Source organism: Budorcas taxicolor, chromosome 22 (genome assembly GCF_023091745.1).
Source record: "Budorcas taxicolor isolate Tak-1 chromosome 22, Takin1.1, whole genome shotgun sequence".
Taxonomy (NCBI): Eukaryota; Metazoa; Chordata; class Mammalia; order Artiodactyla; family Bovidae; genus Budorcas; species Budorcas taxicolor.
Genome location: NC_068931.1, coordinates 5950006 through 5968037, shown reverse-complemented (window position 1 = coordinate 5968037; position 18032 = coordinate 5950006).

The following is an 18032-nucleotide window of genomic DNA, read 5'->3' as shown; positions in this document are numbered from 1 at the left end:
AGGAATCAAACCTGCACCTCTTGTGTCTCCTGGTTTGGCAGGTGGATTCTTTACCATTAGCACCACTTAGGAAGCCCATGATGGGCTATAGAGTGGAATATTATTCAGTGTGAGAAAACCTTACCATTTGTGACCACATGGATAAACAAAAAAAAAAAAATCAATTGCCCCTGATTTAATGTGGCCTAGCCTGGAAAATCCCATGGATGGAGGAGCCTGGTAGGCTGCAGTCCATGGGGTCACTAAGAATCGGACACAACTGAGCGACTTCACTTTCACTTTTCACTTTCATGCATTGGAGAAGGAAATGGCCACCCACTCCAGTGTTCCTGCCTGGAAAATCCCAGGGACGGGGGAGCCTGGTGGGCTGCCGTCTATGGGGTTGCACAGAGTTGGACACGACTGAAGCGACTTAGCAGCACCAGCAGCAGCAAGAGCAGACCAGAGGATGCCAAGTTGAGAGACGGCACAATGTTATCTCGTGGTCTCTGATAGTGACGCAAACGGTCTGCAAACTGAAGTGATGGGAGAGTTGTCTTGTCTGCCTGCCATGCAGCTGATCAGACCATGGCCAGCTGGCTCTACTGAGCCGATCCCCAATGGCAGTGAGATTTACACATACTACCACTTTATATCTATATTATAAGAATGCTGGGAAGCACTGGTCTACAGGAAAGACATCTTCAGAGATAATGTAACAGAAGGACTTGAGTCCTTCCTGATACCCTGGGTGCTGGCTTCATCCTTGGACTGACAGCAAGATGGCGCCACCATTACTGGTAACTCCAGACGAGACTAGGCCTGTCTCCTGGGACCACGAGAAGTTTCTCAGAAACAGTTTACTCACCTAATATTTTTTAAAATATTATAAATTTTTATTTGTAATTATAATATAAACATACAGCATATTATATAATACATTATATAATTATACATATATAAATATTTATAATAAATATAAATTGTAATCGTTTTAAAAAGCCAAAATGTTGATCTTAGACATTCACAATCATGAACAAAATTACCATTTAAAGATTCATTTTTTTTCCTTAGGACCCTATACCCCATTTGATTTAAATTTCTCTATAAATTTACATTTTAGCCTATGTTCCTATGAAAATGTCTCTATCCCACACAAGCTTCTAACTAGTAACTTTTTTGCCTTTCTTACTTCACAAAGAGTATTTTCCATCAAGACATTTAGAATCTTCAAATTTGATTAGTTAAAAACTGAATACCAAGTAAAATTCTTATTGGTTTTGCTGTTTTGCCTTTTCTTCTTTTGAGTGTCTGCAGAACCATCTTCTTTTGTCTAATTATGTCTATTATGATCTGAGATTGCATCACATTTTAGATGTGGGATTTCAGGCAAACCACTGATCCGAACTTTGGATTCTTCACACGTAACATGAGTCACCGTGGGTCTTCCCTGGTGGTTTGGATGCTAAGACTCACCCCCCCGCCCCCCACTGCAGGGGGCACAGATTTGCTGCCTGGTCAGGGAACTAGATCCTACTAAGATTTCAGATGCCCCGACTAAAGATCCCACATGCTGTAGTCAAATTAATAGATAACTAAATAAAAATCTTTAAAAATGATGGTAAAAACTGAGTTGCTATGACAAACAAATGAAGTAAAGCATATAAAGTTTTAGAATAGGATGTATCCAACTAAATTTTAGCTATTTTTGTGTAGGCTAAAAATTCCTTCAGCTGAAAAAAAAATGCCTATAAGTTTTGCTTTGTTCGGTGTTCAACACATTGCTATCATTTATTAATATGATATTATAATAACCTCTTGTATTATTATAATATTTTTCAGTGTCAGCCACAGTATTATTGTTGTATAACGTAAAGCAATAAAGTTACATAACTGGGGCTTCAAATATCTTTAATAATAACACATTTCCTCTTCACTGAAGTTAAAATATCCCCAAGTTCCTTGGCCATCAATGCTAAAATTAGAGCCTGCTTTATTTTTCCATTATTTTACAAATAATGTCTAACTAGAACATACTTTCTTTTCTCATAGCATACGTTCTTTTGTAGATAGTCAATGAATTTCAATGAGAATTTTAATAAGTCCAAAGCACTGTATTAGATTTGCTTTGCTGGGTGTTTATTGTGCCCCACGAGAGGTCTGGGAAGAAAATATATGGATAGATTCATGTTTACTATACTTCAGAGTTTGAGACATATCGTGAATTTGATTCATTCGTGCTGTTTATATGGGCAGTGCTTTTATATTATCTATAATATAATAGTTTCTATTTTGTAGGAAATCTGTTTTTGTAGACAGTTTTCAAATTTGCCCTAATCAGCTGCAGATTCAGTAGAGGTTAATGACTTCTTGAATTATCAATTTTTAAAAAAACTGTGATTGGAATAATCATACAATACAATATCATAAAAAATATGTTCACACAGCTTTATCAATGTGTACTATTTTGAATTTCAGTATTAACACTATTTGTCTATAGTGCGAAATCTTATACTAAATATCATTTAACATGTAACATTACTTAAGGGATAGCCACAATATGCTGCCATAGAAATTGCTAGATAAATGTGTAAAGTCTGTAGTTTGTGAGAAATATGATCCTGTTAGCATGGCAAAATGAGAAGGAACAAAATTCTTGAATGCTCATATATAAATGCAAACTAATTGTTATTTGCATAAAATTTTAAGTGCATATTATTAAACTTAGACTTAACCATTTATAAGGGCTTCCTTGGAGGCTCAGACACTAAAGAGTCCACCTGCAATGTGTGAGAACCAGATTTGATGCATGGGTTGGGAAGATTCCCCTTGAGTAGGGAATGACTACCCACTCCATTATTCTCGTCTGGAGAATTCCATGGATAAAAGAGCCTGGTGGGCTGCGAGTCCATGAGGTCACAAAAAGTCGGACACCACTGGGGAATTAACATGTTACTTAACCACACTTACTTGAATGAAGATAAGCAAGTTAACCAGTTTACTTCTATGTTGTAGAGGAAATATAGAAAAAGCCAATTATAAAAACAGTGAATTTTAAATGTTGGGTGAAGGAAATAGGAAAATCAAGAAAGAAAATAATATAGAAGAAAACAGAGTAAAGAAAACTAAATTAGACCTTGTTTCCCTTTTAAAGGGTTACATGAACCAAGTATAACTTTGTCACTTGATTGAAATGAAAAGGTGAAAGTGCTAGCTGCTCAGTTGTATCCGACTCTGGGACCCAATGGACTGCAGCCCACCAGGCTCCTTTGTCCATGCAATTCTCCAGGTAAGATTGCTGGAGTGGGTATTTCCATTCTCTTCTCCAGTTGTCTTGTGATTAGGGGCAGAAATTTATTTCTACCTGCAGTAGATCTTAATTCTAAGTGTATGGTGTTAGCCGAAGATGAATCTGACTGTCTAAGCTCTCTACTTTAGCAGTTCTTTTGCTGACATTACTACAAAGTTGAAAAAGACTACTGCCTTGGCCAAGAGTATAAGAAATATTGCCAACATTACTAGATCATGATTTGATTCAAGAACTCTGCAGCGCCTTTGTTTCCACACTTAATGAAGACATTTATACTGAGGTTAATGTTGAGACTTACAAAAAAAAAAATAGGCTGTTCCTTTTACAAAGTTAATAACTGGAAGAGGGAAAGGAGATAATGCAAAGTATGATGAGTTTGATAAATGGTGCTTTTAGCTCAGTTTGCTGTTTAGAATGAGGTTATCCGTCATAGGTGTTGAACCATATGCAAATGCAAGACGTTGGCTTACTGCATTGTTGTAGTATGTGACAAATAACTCCTCACATATCGGCAAATGAGTGCTTCAGCAAAATCACACCCTTAGTTATTATCGGGGGATGGGGCTGTCTGTCCTTGAGAATGTAAGCCCTTTCCTCTTTCTATTAATACTAAAATAAAAGAAAAAGTAATGCTAGGCATTATAAATATACAGTTAGGAACCATAGACAGACATTGCTGAAGCCTAGCATATTGACACAAGTAAGTTATTGCATCAGAGATGATTGGTCTTTATTCCCTTTAGTCCCTTAAAAATAAATAAGATCTTCAACCATGCCTTTGAGTGGAAAAATGCAGTATTTCTGGTTTATACATATTGCATGAGACATTGCACAGTATTTACACCCCAAACCAGCCACTCTGTGCTCAGAATGCAAATGCCAATGAGAAGCTCATATAGACATAATCATATCATGTCATGAGTTTTATGTCTACTAATTACAGTGATAAAACCTCAAAAGTCACCTTTACTTTAGACTTACAAGAAAATGGAAGATGCTCTGTCATTCCATTCCCTTTAATGTTTTCTGTGGCTCCTCAGATCCAGTAAGGATTAGTTGGATTCTTTATCGTGGTTTTTTATAATCCATTTCAAATTTGTGTCAGTAGCGCTTTTCAGCCTCACCTCTGGCCACTCTGCCCCAGACCTGTAGCCGATTATGCAGGAACCACTGCTGTGTTTCCCAAAGTTGCATACGGTGGAGTTTCTGCTTCGACTTCTCTTCATCCTCCAGTTTTCTTCATCTTAGATGGTCTAATTCACCTTCAAGGGCTTGGTTAATTTTATCCTAGATTTGCTGTCCAAAAGAAATACACCTCTTTTCTCCTTTATCTGTGCATCTATTTTTTATTTGTTTTTTGTTTGCATACAATTTTGAATACAAAAAGAAAATTTCCTCAAGTTAAGGCAAAAAAGGGACACGAGCTAGAAGGACACTGGGTAGCTCGCAGATTTATTTTCAGACCTCAAGTGGGACTAGAACTAGGAATGGCAGCTAACTTTAGCTCTCATGTGTACGTTTCCATTTCCCCCTCTCTCTCAGGATCCATAGGATATTTTGTCTGTAAATCTTTCTGCCTCTTTTTCCATGTTCCTTCTTTTTGAAGACTAGTTTTCTCTAGGTCTCAAAGCAGATGATCAAACACAGCCTTCACAAGCGTATAATAGATACACAAAAGTTCCTGAATTTGAATAAAAATGTCACAAATGTGAGAATCCAATCAATTTGACCTGGGGTCAGGTGTCTCCACTGAGTGTAAAAGCTTTGACCAGTTGGTTTGAATTTCAGCACAAGTTTAAGGTAGATCTTTTGAGTTGGACTTTTGAAAGAGCATGTTTGGAAAAAAAAAATGCATTGCAAATCCTCAATACAATTTCTATCTATTGCTATCATAGCTTTAATGCATTATAAATAAAAACTATAAAAAGTAAAAGAATATAAAAACAAGATTTTTTCCACTGACAAGTTGTGAACTATAGAAAAGTATAGAACATAACATCTGGATTTTATTTTTGCCCAGAGCAAGTTTAAAATAAGTCATCAAGAAATGTTAAATGAATTGGAATGAATGCAATGTGTTGCCCTGAATATTATGTCAACAAATGTTATGTCATGAGAACTTTCTAGCCTTGTTTTTCAAAGGTGATTTGTGACACTTACTTGTATATCAAGGATACGCATAAATATATTTTAACAATAATGCACAAAGACTTGGATAAACTATAGAAAGCTGTGAGGGAAGCAGAAACTAGACTCCAAGATGTGAAATTTCATGCCAATTTCGGTTATGCTTAAGAAAGTCATGTGTGTGCCTGCTAAGCTGCTTCAGTTGTGTCTGACTCTGTGTGACCCTAGGGATCGTAGCCCACCAGGCTCCTCTGTCCATGGGATTCTCCAGGCAAGAACACTGGAGTGGGTTGCCATTCTCTTCTCTGAGGGATCTTCCCGACTTAGGGGTTGAACCCACAACTCTTAAGTCTCCTGCACTGGCAGAAGGATTCTTCACCACTAGCGCTGCCTAGGAAGCCCAAAGAAACCAAAGGGCTTTTTAAAGCAACTGATCACTTGGGTTTTTTGTCCTCTGTTCTTGCATTAAGGATACCCTAAACTTAGCGACTTGAAAGAACAGCCATTTTATTTTCTCACAGTTCTTGGGGTGAGGAATTTGGATGGGACATAGCACGGACAGCCCTCTCGACTTCATTAGCCCTCAGGCCTCAGGTAGATGGTTCAGATGGCTGGGAGCCAGCTAGGATGTTCCTGCTGAGGTTTTATTTCTGAGGATTTGATGTGGATTGTCAATTGGCTTTCATGATTTTTCTCCACATGGTTAACTTTCCTCACAGTTTGGTGGTTTCTTACTCCATTAAAACTTTACCAATACAAATGGCCAGCTGAATTTGGTCCTGCGATCATAATTTTTTGACTCTCGTTCTACCTGACTTTTAGTATAAACTGTGCCTCCATTAAGATTGAGTTCTGATGTGAATGATAGAAAGCTAAAATTTTCTCACCTGAAGCAAGCCATCATCAGTTACCTAGTTTGTAGGACATGCCAGTCCAAGATTTACAGTCCTGTTATTCAACTACTAATAACAGAGAATATTCCATGTAGTGATGTTGACTCTTTTTTTTCTTTTTAAATGTTTAAGTTAGAGAATAATGTTTAACAATGTTGTGGTGGTCTCTGCCATACATCAACACAAATCAGTCATAAGAAAAAATATATATCCCCTTCCTCTTATTGTGTGTGACATAGATAACTAGCAGGTAAATGTTGAATCTTAATGTACGTGCTCATGCGTTGAACTCCGAAATGGGAACACAGAGGTTTTAGGTGTCCCTCAGCAATGGAGAACTTGGGCAACTAGAGACATACATTACAGACACATACTACAGCATTCAATCTCCTATCCATGGAGCAGAGAGGTTATCCAAAGAAACAAAAAGGAGAAGAAGAAGCACTTTACCAGAAAATGGAACTTTCCCAGTTAATACCACATACGATTAAAAACTGAGGAAACTTACAGATGTCGGCTTGTCTCTCATCGATCAGGACTCTGCAACAGGACCAAACTAACTACAAAGTTGTCTGGGAAATTAAGTGTTACTTCACTAGGAGTATTGTGACTCTAATTGATGATTTAAGAAAGGAAGAAAGGGAAAAATGGATTTGCATATTGAGTTTTCAATATCTATCACAATATCTCATATTTGGGTATGCATGAATATGGGAAACAGTGGCAGACTTTAGTTTTTTGGGCTCCAAAATCACTGTAGATGGTAATTGCAGCCATGAAATTAAAAGACACTTAATCCTTGGAAGGAAAGTTATGACCACCCTAGGCAGCATATTAAAAAGCAGAGACATTACTTTGCCAACAAAGGTCCATCAAGTCAAGGCTATGGTTTTTCCAGTGGTCATGTATGTATGTGAGAGTTGGACTGTGAAGAAAGCTGAGTGCCAAAGAATTGATGCTTTTGAACTGTGGTGTTTGAGAAGACTCTTAAGAGTCCCTTGAACTGCAAGAAGATCCAACCAGTCCATTCTGAAGGAGATCAGTCCTGGGTGTTCTTTGGAAGGACTGATGCTGAAGCTGAAACTCCCGTACTTTGGCCACCTCATGCGAAGAGTTGACTTATTGGAAAAGACTCTGATGTTGGGAGGGATTGGGAGCAGGAGGAGAAGGGGACAACAGAGGATGAGATGGCTGGATGGCATCACTGACTCGATGGATGTGAGTCTGAGTGAACTCCGGGAGTTGATGATGGACAGGGAGGACTCAGTTCAATTCAATTCAGTCCAGTCGCTCAGTCGTGTCCAACTCTTTGCAACCCCATGAGTTGCAGCACACCAGGCCTCCCTGTCCATCACCAACTCTCATATCCATACATGACCACTGGAAAAACCATAGCCATGACTGGCATGCTGCAATTCATGGGTTCGCAAAAAGTCGGATATGAATGAGAGACTGAACTGAACTGACCTGAATATGCTGGTGGGGCGGGGGGGGGGGTCATGTTACTGATTCCTAAACCATTCTTCATCCATGTTTATGGCTTGCCTACCACAAGAACTGTTCTGGATGCAGTTACAACTGTAATGATCAAGAGACACAGATCATTGCCATGGTAGTATCCATGTGACAGTTAGGAGGGAGAGGGGCTTCCTAGGTGGCATTAGTGGTAAAAAACCCTGCCTTCCAATGCTGGAGACACAGGTTCAATCTCTGGGTTGGGAAGATCCCCTGGAGGAGGGCATGGCAACCAATTCCAATATTGTTGCCTGGAGAATCCCCTGGACAGAGGAGCCTGGCAAACTACAGTCCATAGGGTCACACAGAGTCAGATATGACTGGAGCAACTTTAGCACACACACAAGGAGGGAGAGAGACAATGAATGCATGAGCAAAAGCAAACAAACAAAAAATGTAAGTCAGATAATACTGGGTGCTACAGAAAATAAATCTAGATAATTGGCTAGAGAACTTCTCTCTTGGTGAAATTGATTAATTGAGATGAGCTTGGTTGGGAAGTTTTCTGAGGGGGTATATTTGAGCTGAAACTTAATATGCGAGAAGGACCAGCCACACCCCAGATCAGGAAAGATCTATGTCAGCATTGAGAAGAGTGACAAAGCCCTTAAAAAGTAGTTGATTCCATGGAGCGGGTCAGTGGACTTGGTGAAAGGGATAGTTAAGGATTGTATGAGATTCAAACTATACACTGACCCTGGCATCATGGCGCTTGTTGGCCATGAAAATGACTTCAGATCTTATAATAAACGAATAGGCATCAGTGGGGAATTTAAAAGAGAGAAATGATATGATGTGATTTTTATTGGTAGAAACTAGATCTTTGATGGGAATCAGTCAAATCCTATCTTTCATGTTTTACATTGGCTTACTATTCAAACAGGAATTATGATTTTTGGTGACTTTTTCAAATGTTATAATAAGGACAAATCTAAAACACATTACACCATGCTGAGCCTGTTTGCCACCAGCTTTGGAAGTCCTATTAAAACTGATTGATTTGATTACTGTTTTGTAACCTTCAGTTTCACTGAAAGTGTCAACAAAACAAAGTGTCAAAGGCAGGATAATTAAGTTGCTGTGATCAGCATTCCATGTATACAAAGCAGAAAGCACGCTGCCCATTATTGCCCATTGATATTCAGTCCCACGTTTCCCTTCTATAATCTTCCCCAGTCTAGAAGTTCCCCAATTACATTTCCAGTTTTCCTGGATAGTGGAGTGCCAGTCAAGTTCTGCCACTGAAGATTTGTGAGATCGTCGCATGAGACCGGCAAGGAGAAGGCAGGAGCCACTCTGACTCACTGATGACTCTGGCATCCTCACTGACTGCAGGAAAACGCATGTCTGCAGGGAGGCGGTGCTGCTAACTCCAAGGCCCCTGTGGCACCACCAGGAGCTGAGCCTTCGGTTCCTCTCTACAGTGGGGGTAGGGGGCAATAGCAGCAGAGGTGGTAGCCCAGAGGGGCATTCTCTGAGAGCTGAAAGCATGTTTCCTTTTTACGTGAAGGGCTTAAGTGACGTTCAGTTCAGTTCAGTCACTCAGTCGTGTCCGACTCGGTGCGACCCCATGAATCGCAGCACACCAGGCATCCCTGTCCATCATCAACCCCTGGACTTCACTCAAACTCATGGCCATCGAGTTGGTGATGCCATCCAGCCATCTCATCCTCTGTCGTCCCCTTCTCCTCCTGCCCCCAATCCCTCCCAGCATCAGAGTCTTTTCCAATGAGTCAACTCTTCACATGAGGTGGCCAAAGTATGGAAGTTTCAGCTTTAGCATTCCTTCCAATGAACACGCAGGACTGATCTCCTTTAGGATAGACTGGTTGGATCTCCTTGCAGTCCAAGGGACTCTCAAGAGTCTGCTCCAGTACCACACTTCAAAAGCATCAATTCTTCAGCACTCAGCTTTCTTCACAGTCCAACTCTCACATCCATACATGACCACTGGAAAAACCATAGCCTTGACTAGATGGATCTTTGTTGGCAAAGTAATGTCTCTGCTTTTGAATATGCTATGTAGGTTGGTCATAACTTTCCTTCCAAGGAGTAAACACCTTTTAATTTCATGGCTGCAATCACCGTCTGCAGTGACTTTGGAGCCCCAAAAAATAAAGTCTGACACTGTTTCCACTGTTTCCCCATCTGTTTCCCATGAAGTGATGGGACCAGATACCATGATCTTAGTTATCTGAATGTTGAGCTTTAAGCCAACTTTTTCACTCTCCTCTTTCACTTTCATCAAGAGGCTTTTGAGTTCCTCTTCACTTTCTGCCATAAGGGTGGTATCATCTGCATGTCTGAGGTTATTGATATTTTTCTCGGCAAATCTTGATTCCAGCTTGTGCTTCTTCCAGCCCAGCATTTCTCATGATGTACTCTGTATAAGTCAAATAAGCAGGGTGACAATATATAACCTTGACGTACTCCTTTTCCTATTTGGAACCAACCTACTGTGCCATGTCCAGTTCTAATTGTTGCTTCCTGACCTGCATATAGGTTTCTCAAGAGGCAGGTCAAGTGGTCTGGTATTCCCATCTCTTTCAGAATTTTCCAAGTTTATTGTAATCCACAGGGCCAAAGGCTTTGGCATAGTCAATAAAGCAGAAATAGATGTTTTTCTGGAACTCTGTTGCTTTTTCCATGATCCAGCAGATGTTGGCAATTTGATCTCTGGTTCCTCTGCCTTTTTGAAAACCAGCTCAAACATCTGGAGGTTCACGGTTCATGTATTGCTGAACCCTGGCTTGGAGAATTTTGAGCATTACTTTACTAACATGTGAGATGAGTGCAATTGTGCAGTAGTTTGAGCATTCTTTGGCATTGCCTTTCTTTGGGATTGGAATGAAAACTAACCTTTTCCAGTCCTGTGGCCACTGCTGTTTTCCAAATTTGCTGGCATATTGAGTGCAGCACTTTCACAGCATCATCTTTCAGGATTTGAAACAGCTCCACTGGAATACCATCACCTCCACTAGCTTTGTTCGTAGTGATGCTTTCTAAGGCCCACTTGACTTCACATTCCAGGATGTCTGGCTCTAGGTGAGAGATCACACCATCGTGATTATCTGGGTCGTGAAGATCTTTTTTGTATAGTTCTTCTGTGTATTCTTGCCACCTCTTCTTAGAATCTTCTGCTTCTGTTAGGTCCATACCATTTCTGTCCTTTATCGAGCCCATCTTTGCATGAATTTTTCCCTTGGCATCTCTATTTTTCTTGAGGAAATCTCTAGTCTTTCCCATTCTGTTGTTTTCCTCTATTTCTTTGCATTGATCGCTGAGGAAGGCTATATCTCTTCATGCTATTGTTTGGAACTCTGCATTCAGATGCTTATATCTTTCCTTTTCTCCTTTACTTTTCACTTCTCTTCTTTTCAAAGCTATTTGTAAAGCCTCCCCAGACAGCCATTTTGATTTTTTGCATTTCTTTTCCATGAGGATGGTCTTGATCCCTGTCTCCTGTTCAATGTCACAAACCTAGTCCATAGTTCATCAGGCACTCTATCTATCAGATCTAGTCCCTTAAATCTATTTCTCGCTTCCACTGTATAATCACAAGGAATTTGATTTAGGTCATACCTGAATGGTCTTGACTAGACAGACCTTAGTTGGCAAAGTAATGTCTCTGCTTTGGAATATGCTACCTAGGTTGGTCATAACTTTTCTTCCAAAGTGTAAGTGTTGTTTAATTTCATGGCTGCAGTCACCATCTGCAGTGATTTCGGAGCCCCCCAAAAAATAAAGTCTGACACTGTTTCCACTGTTTGCCCATCTATTTCCCATGATGTGATGGGACTGGATGCCATGATCTTCGTTTTCTGAATGTTGAGCTTTAAGCCAACTTTTTCACTGTCCTCTTTCACTTTCATCAAGAAGCTTTTGAGTTCCTCTTCACTTTCTGCCATAAGGGTGGTGTCATCTGCATATCTGAGGTTTTTGATATTTCTCCCGGCAATCTTGATGAAGAAGGCTGAGGGCCGAAGAATTGATGCTTTTGAACTGTGGTGTTGGAGAAGACTCTTGAGAGTCCCTTGGACTGCAAGGAGATCCAGCCAGTCCATTTTGAAGGAGATCAGCCCTGGGATTTCTTTGGAAGGAATGATGCTAAGGTGCAAACTCCAGTACTTTAGTCACCTCACGTGAAGAGCTGACTCATTGGAAAAGGCTTTGATGCTGGGAGGGATTGGGGGCAGGAGGAGAAGGGGACGACAGAGGATGAGATGGCTGGATGGCATCACTGACTCGATGGACGTGAATCTGAGTGAACTCCGGGAGTTGGTGATGGACAGGGAAGCCTGGCATGCTGCATGCGATTCATGGGGTTGCAAAGAGTCAGACACGAGTGAGTGACTGAACTGAACTGAACTGAACTGAACTGAATGGTCTGGTGGTTTTCCCTACTTTCTTCAATTTAAGTGAATTTGGCAATAAGGGGCTAATGATCTGAGCCACAGTCAGTCCCAGTCTTGTTTTTGCTGACTGTATAGAGCTTCTCCATCTTTGGCTGCAAAGAATATAATCAATCTGATTTCGGTGTTGACCAGCTGGTGATGTCCATTTGTAGAGTCTTCTCTTATTTTATTGGAAGAGGGTGTTTGCTATGACCAGTGTGGTCTCTTGGCAAAACTCTATTAGCCTTTGCCCTGCTTCATTCCATATTCCAAGTCCAAATTTAGAATACGGAATGAGTTAAGTGAAGTTGGATTCCCAGAAATCATAAAACTTTGCCCTTCTGCTGGTTGGATTTTCCAGTCTCTATAAGTATGTTTGAACAGCATCAAAATTCTCTATTATTCTGTGTCATTGAATTCATTGTTGTTGTGGTTCAGTTGCTCAGTCATGTCTGACACTTTGCAACCTCAAGGACTGTAGCACGCAAGGCTTCCCTGTTCATCACCAACTTCCGGAGCTTGCTTAAACTCATGTCCATTGAGTCGGTGATGCCATCCAACCATCTCATCCTCTGTTGTCCCCTTCTCCTCCTGCCCTCAATTTTTAACAGCATCAGGGTCTTTTCCAGTGAGTCAGTTCTTCACATCAGGGGGCCAAATTATTGAAGCTTCAGCTTCAGCATCAGTCCTTCCAATGAATATCCAGGGTTGATTTCCTTTAAGATTTGATTTCCTTGCAGTCTAAGGGACTCTTAAGAGTCTTCCTCAGCACCACATTTCTTAACTTTATTATATTAGTATTTTGTGACACTTACTTTCATTCAGAGTGCATTAGTACTTTAGTGTGAGTGCTTAGTAACTCAGTTGTATCCAACTCTGTGACACCACTGACTGTAACCCAACCAGCTCCTTGTCCATGGGATTCTCCAGGCAAGAATACTGGACTGGGTTGCCATTTCCTCCTCCAGGGGATCTTCCAGACCTAGGGATAGAACCCACATTTCCTGCATTGCAGGAGGATTCTTTACCACTTAGCCACCTGGGAAGCCCTACTACTTTAGAGATCATATCAAATTAATTTATTGACATTTGTAAAAAAGTGATAATGAAATAAGATGCTTGTTAGACAATAGGACTGCATATTGCAATCCTCTGAAAGACATAGGTGAGCACATTTTTGTGTTTTATGTTGTGTTTGGTGTTTAACAAGCACATATACAAAAGTGAATGATCATTAAAAGCAGAAAGAAAACAATCTAATCATCATCCAAACAAAAGTAAATGACTTACAGTATTCTTCATAAATAAAGACCAAAAATTATGTATAAGTCATAGTGGGATAAATGAGATGAAATGAGCTACAGTAAAATAGAATATTATCTATTCAATTAGGCTCAGTTTTTCCCAAATTTATATATGAACTGACAAATTACAATAGCTCCTATTAAAAGGAACATGCTGAGAAAAAGCCGAATTTCAGAAGCAAAAAACTCTGATGTTATAGATTTAGCTGCAGGTAAAATGTAAGGGATCAACATATGTATAAGCCAAAAGATAGAAACCATATGTTTCTATGATATATTTGAATATATAATATTGTTCCCAGGTGTATCTCACCTGGGGAGTGTGGCATTTTGTAAAATATGTTTTTTTCTCCCCCCATGGCTAAAAATTAGTTTTCTACCAGGCAAAAGAGCTACTCTAGTTTTAACTAGGATCTATTATAAATCATACAAATTAGACTTTAATCTTTTACAATATTAAAACAATCTAGAATAGACTATTCACTGAAATAAATTGATTGCTTCCTTTTAGTCAAAGCAAGACAGAATGTAGAATGTGTAGTCTTTTCTAAGATAGCTTTTGTATTAATGATTTTGCATGATTATAATATTCTAAAATTTTCATTTTTTATTATTTTTCCAGCTTTACTGAGTTATAACTGACAAAAGTTACATACATTTAGAGGTATTTACATGATGATTTCATAGAAATAAACATTGTGAAATGATCACCACATTCAAACTAATTAGCATTCATAACCTCACACCTTCCCAGGTGGCGCAGTGGTCAAGAATCTGCCTGCCAAGCCAGAGTCACAGATTTGATCCCTGGGGTGGGAAGATCCCTTGGAGAAAGGAATGGCAACCCACTCCAGTATTCTTGCCTGGAGAATCCCATGGACAGAGGAGCCTGGCGGGCTACAGTCCATGGGGTCGCAAAGAGTCAGATGTGACTGAGTATGCACATACAACACACATTACCTCTTTAAAAAAGTTATTTATTTGACTGCACCATGTTTTGCAGCACATGGGATTTTACTGCGGCACTGTTGTTCAGTCACTAAGTCGTGTCCAACTCTTTGCAACTCCATGGACTGCAGCATGCCAGGCTTCCCTGTCCTCCACTATCTCCTGGAGTTTGCTCAAACTCATGTCCATTGAATTGCTGATGCCATCCAACCATCTCATCCTCCACTGCCCCCTTCTCCTCCTGCCTTCAATCTTTCCCAACATCAGAGTCTTTTCCAATGAGTCAGCTCTTCTCATCAGGTGTCCAAACTATTGGAGCTTCAGCTTCAGCATCAGTCCTTTCAATATATATTCAGGGTTAATCTCCTTTAGGATTGACTGGCTTGACCACCTTGGTGTCCAAGGGACTCTCAAGCATCTTCAGCACTGCAGTTCCAAAGCACCAATTTTTCAGCATTCAGCTTTCTTTTGGTCTGACTTTCACATGCAGGACAAAAATTAGTTTGTTATTTGTATCCAGTAATATTGCTATTAAAAATAGTAATGAAATGAATGTGAGGATACATGTATCTTCTTAAACTAGTGTTTTCATTTTATTCAGAAAAATATCCAAGAGTGAAGTTGCTGTATGTAATGGTATTTTAAAAAGTACTACTGTGGTGTCACTGTATTAACTTTTTTTTTTTAATCACATCCTGTCTCCTCCAGCTGTGAGCAACCTGAAATTGGGAATGTCTCATTCCCATTCTAGCACATAGTATATAAACTTGTGAAATCAGTGATTGAATTGGCTAGAGTGGGCAGGGGATGCTTTCTGGGAGAGGTTAGATTTGCATGAAAGTGTTAGTCACTCAGCCATGCCTGATTCTTTGGGACCCCGTGACTCCTCTGTAGATAGAATTCTCCAGGCAAGCATACTGGAGTGGGTTGCTATGTCCGTCTCCACTGCATTAACTTATTGCTGCCCAATAAAATGATCATCAACTGAGAAGTTTAAAACAACAACTAAAACAACAAAATTACACCAACAAACATGACTAATATAGATATATTGGTATATAGCTAGATGATAGGGAGCTGACTAGCTAGAAACTAGACAAAAAAGTCAGCAATGAAGATAATATAGAATCATGAACAAATATAATAAACTGATGAAACAAAATGAGCAAAAGAAACAACAGTTGAGACATAGGAAAAAACATGCTCAAATGGTAGATTTAAATCCAAGAGTATAAAACATCATATTAAATGTGATAAAAACTACCCCAAGTAGAAATGCAAAGACTGCCAAATTGAATAAAAATATAACACTCCACCACATAGTGCTGCTGCTGCTGCTAGGTCACTTCAGTCATTTCTGACTCTGTGCGACCCCATAGACAGCAGCCCACCAGTCTCCTCTGTCCCTGCCATTTCCTTCTCCAATGCATGCATGCGTGCTAAATTGCTTCAGTCGTGTCCAACTCTGAGCAACCCTATGAACAGCAGCCCTCCAAGCTCCTCTGTCTATAGGATTCTCCAGGCAAAAATACTGGAGTGGGTTGCCATTTCCTTCTCCGACATACTACTTACAAGAATTTAAATACAGTTATACAAATATGAGCAAAGAATGAGAAAAGATACACCATGCTAGCTCGAATTTAAAGAAGGCAAGAGTGCCCAGAGTAACATTAGACAAAATATATTTCAGAGCAAAGAGCATCATGGGAGATAAAGAAAACCATTCTGAGAGTTGGACTATAAAGAAAGCTGAGCGCCGAAGAATTGATGCTTTTGAACTGTGGTGTTGGAGAGGACTCCTGCGAGTCCCTTGGACTGCAAGGAGATCCAGCCAGTCCATCCTAAAGGAGATCAGTCCTAGGTGTTCATTGGAAGGACTAATGCTGAAGCTGAAACTCCAATACTTTGGCCACCTCATGCAAAGAGTTGACTCATTGGAAAAGACTCTGATGCTGGGAGGGATTGAGGGCAGGAGGAGAAGGGGACGACAGAGGATGAGATGGCTGGATGGCATCACCAACTCGATGCACATGAGTTTGGTGAACTCTGGGAGTTGATGATGGACAGGGAGGCCTGGCATGCTGTGATTCATGGGGTCACAAAGATTCGGTCATGACTGAGCGACTGAACTGAACTGAACTGAATGATATAGCTGCCATTTCATCTGTAGGACATGACAAGCCTGAATATTTTGGCATCTAATAAAAAAAGCTTTAATATACATGAAGCAGACACTCATAGAAGTACAAAAAAATAGGCAAGTCTTCAATTATTATTTATGCTCTCAACACCATTCTTTTTTAAAAAAATTTGTATTGGGGTATAGCCGACTAACAATGTTGTGATAGTTTCAGGTGGACAGCGAAGGGAGTCAGCCATCCACATACATGAATCCATTCTCCCCCGAGCTCCTCTCCCATCCAGGCTGCCACATAACATTGAGCAAAGTTCCCTGTGCTCTACATCAGGTCCTTGTTGGTGATCCATTTTCAATACAGCAGTGTGTACACATCCGTTCCAACTCCCTAACTCTCCCTTCCCCACAACCTTCCTCCAGGTAACCCTAAGTTCATTCTCTAAATCTGTGAGCCTGTTTCTGTTTTGTAAATAAGTTCATCTGTACCAACATTATTCTCTAAATGCTTCATAGAAGTAGAAGGCAGAAAAGCAGTTAAGGATTACAAGGCTGGTACAACATTACCAACTAGCTGGATTTAACCGACATCATGGAACCCTCCAGCCAACAACAGCAGAGAGTATATCTTCTACCCACTCTGTCCAGCTAGGTGCCACTGGACTAAATTGTTCAGAAAGGAAGAGAAGTGAATGGCAGTAAGGGATATTTAACTCACAGGAGAGGAGTGGATTCAGAACTGTAATCACACCAGGTAGTCTTGAATTTAACGCAATTGGTGGTTGATAACTGAGCAAAAATCCTTTGCTACACAAAGTTTTGACCCCTTGGTTTGATTTTTGCTTTTCTGTCTTAATGGCTATCCACACCTCTAAAACTGACTCCTGCAGATTTATTTTTTCCATTCTGCTACCAGAGTGACAATTCTATAGCAAAAACAGACCAGTGTGCCATTCTCTTTCTTAAAACTCATTCAAGGGCCTTTGTTGTATTCAATAAAAACTTCTTAGCATGATTTTAAGGATCTTCTCACACCGTTTGTATCTCATATTTGAGTTTCACTAATCATAATTGTCTCAAGTAGCAGTACTTGCTTTTCTTTCTTCCTGTTATAGTCTCCCTTCTTCTTGCTGTATTATTATTGCCTTATCTTTCCAACATTACTATCTCTTTTAAACTGTTCTTTATACTAAAATGCAGTTCATGTGTCTCCCAGTGTGCCCCTTGCAGACCTCCTCTATACTGCGCTGCAGACTCATGGCTCTCTTTTGGAAATGTCTATTCACTAGCTTGTCTTCTCCACCAGTTGATAGTATCTAAAGATTACACGGGCTTCTCTGATGGCGCAGCGGTACAGAACTTGCTTACCAATTCAGAAGACTCGGGTTCAATCCCTGGGTCAGGAAGATCCCCTGGAGAAGGAAATGG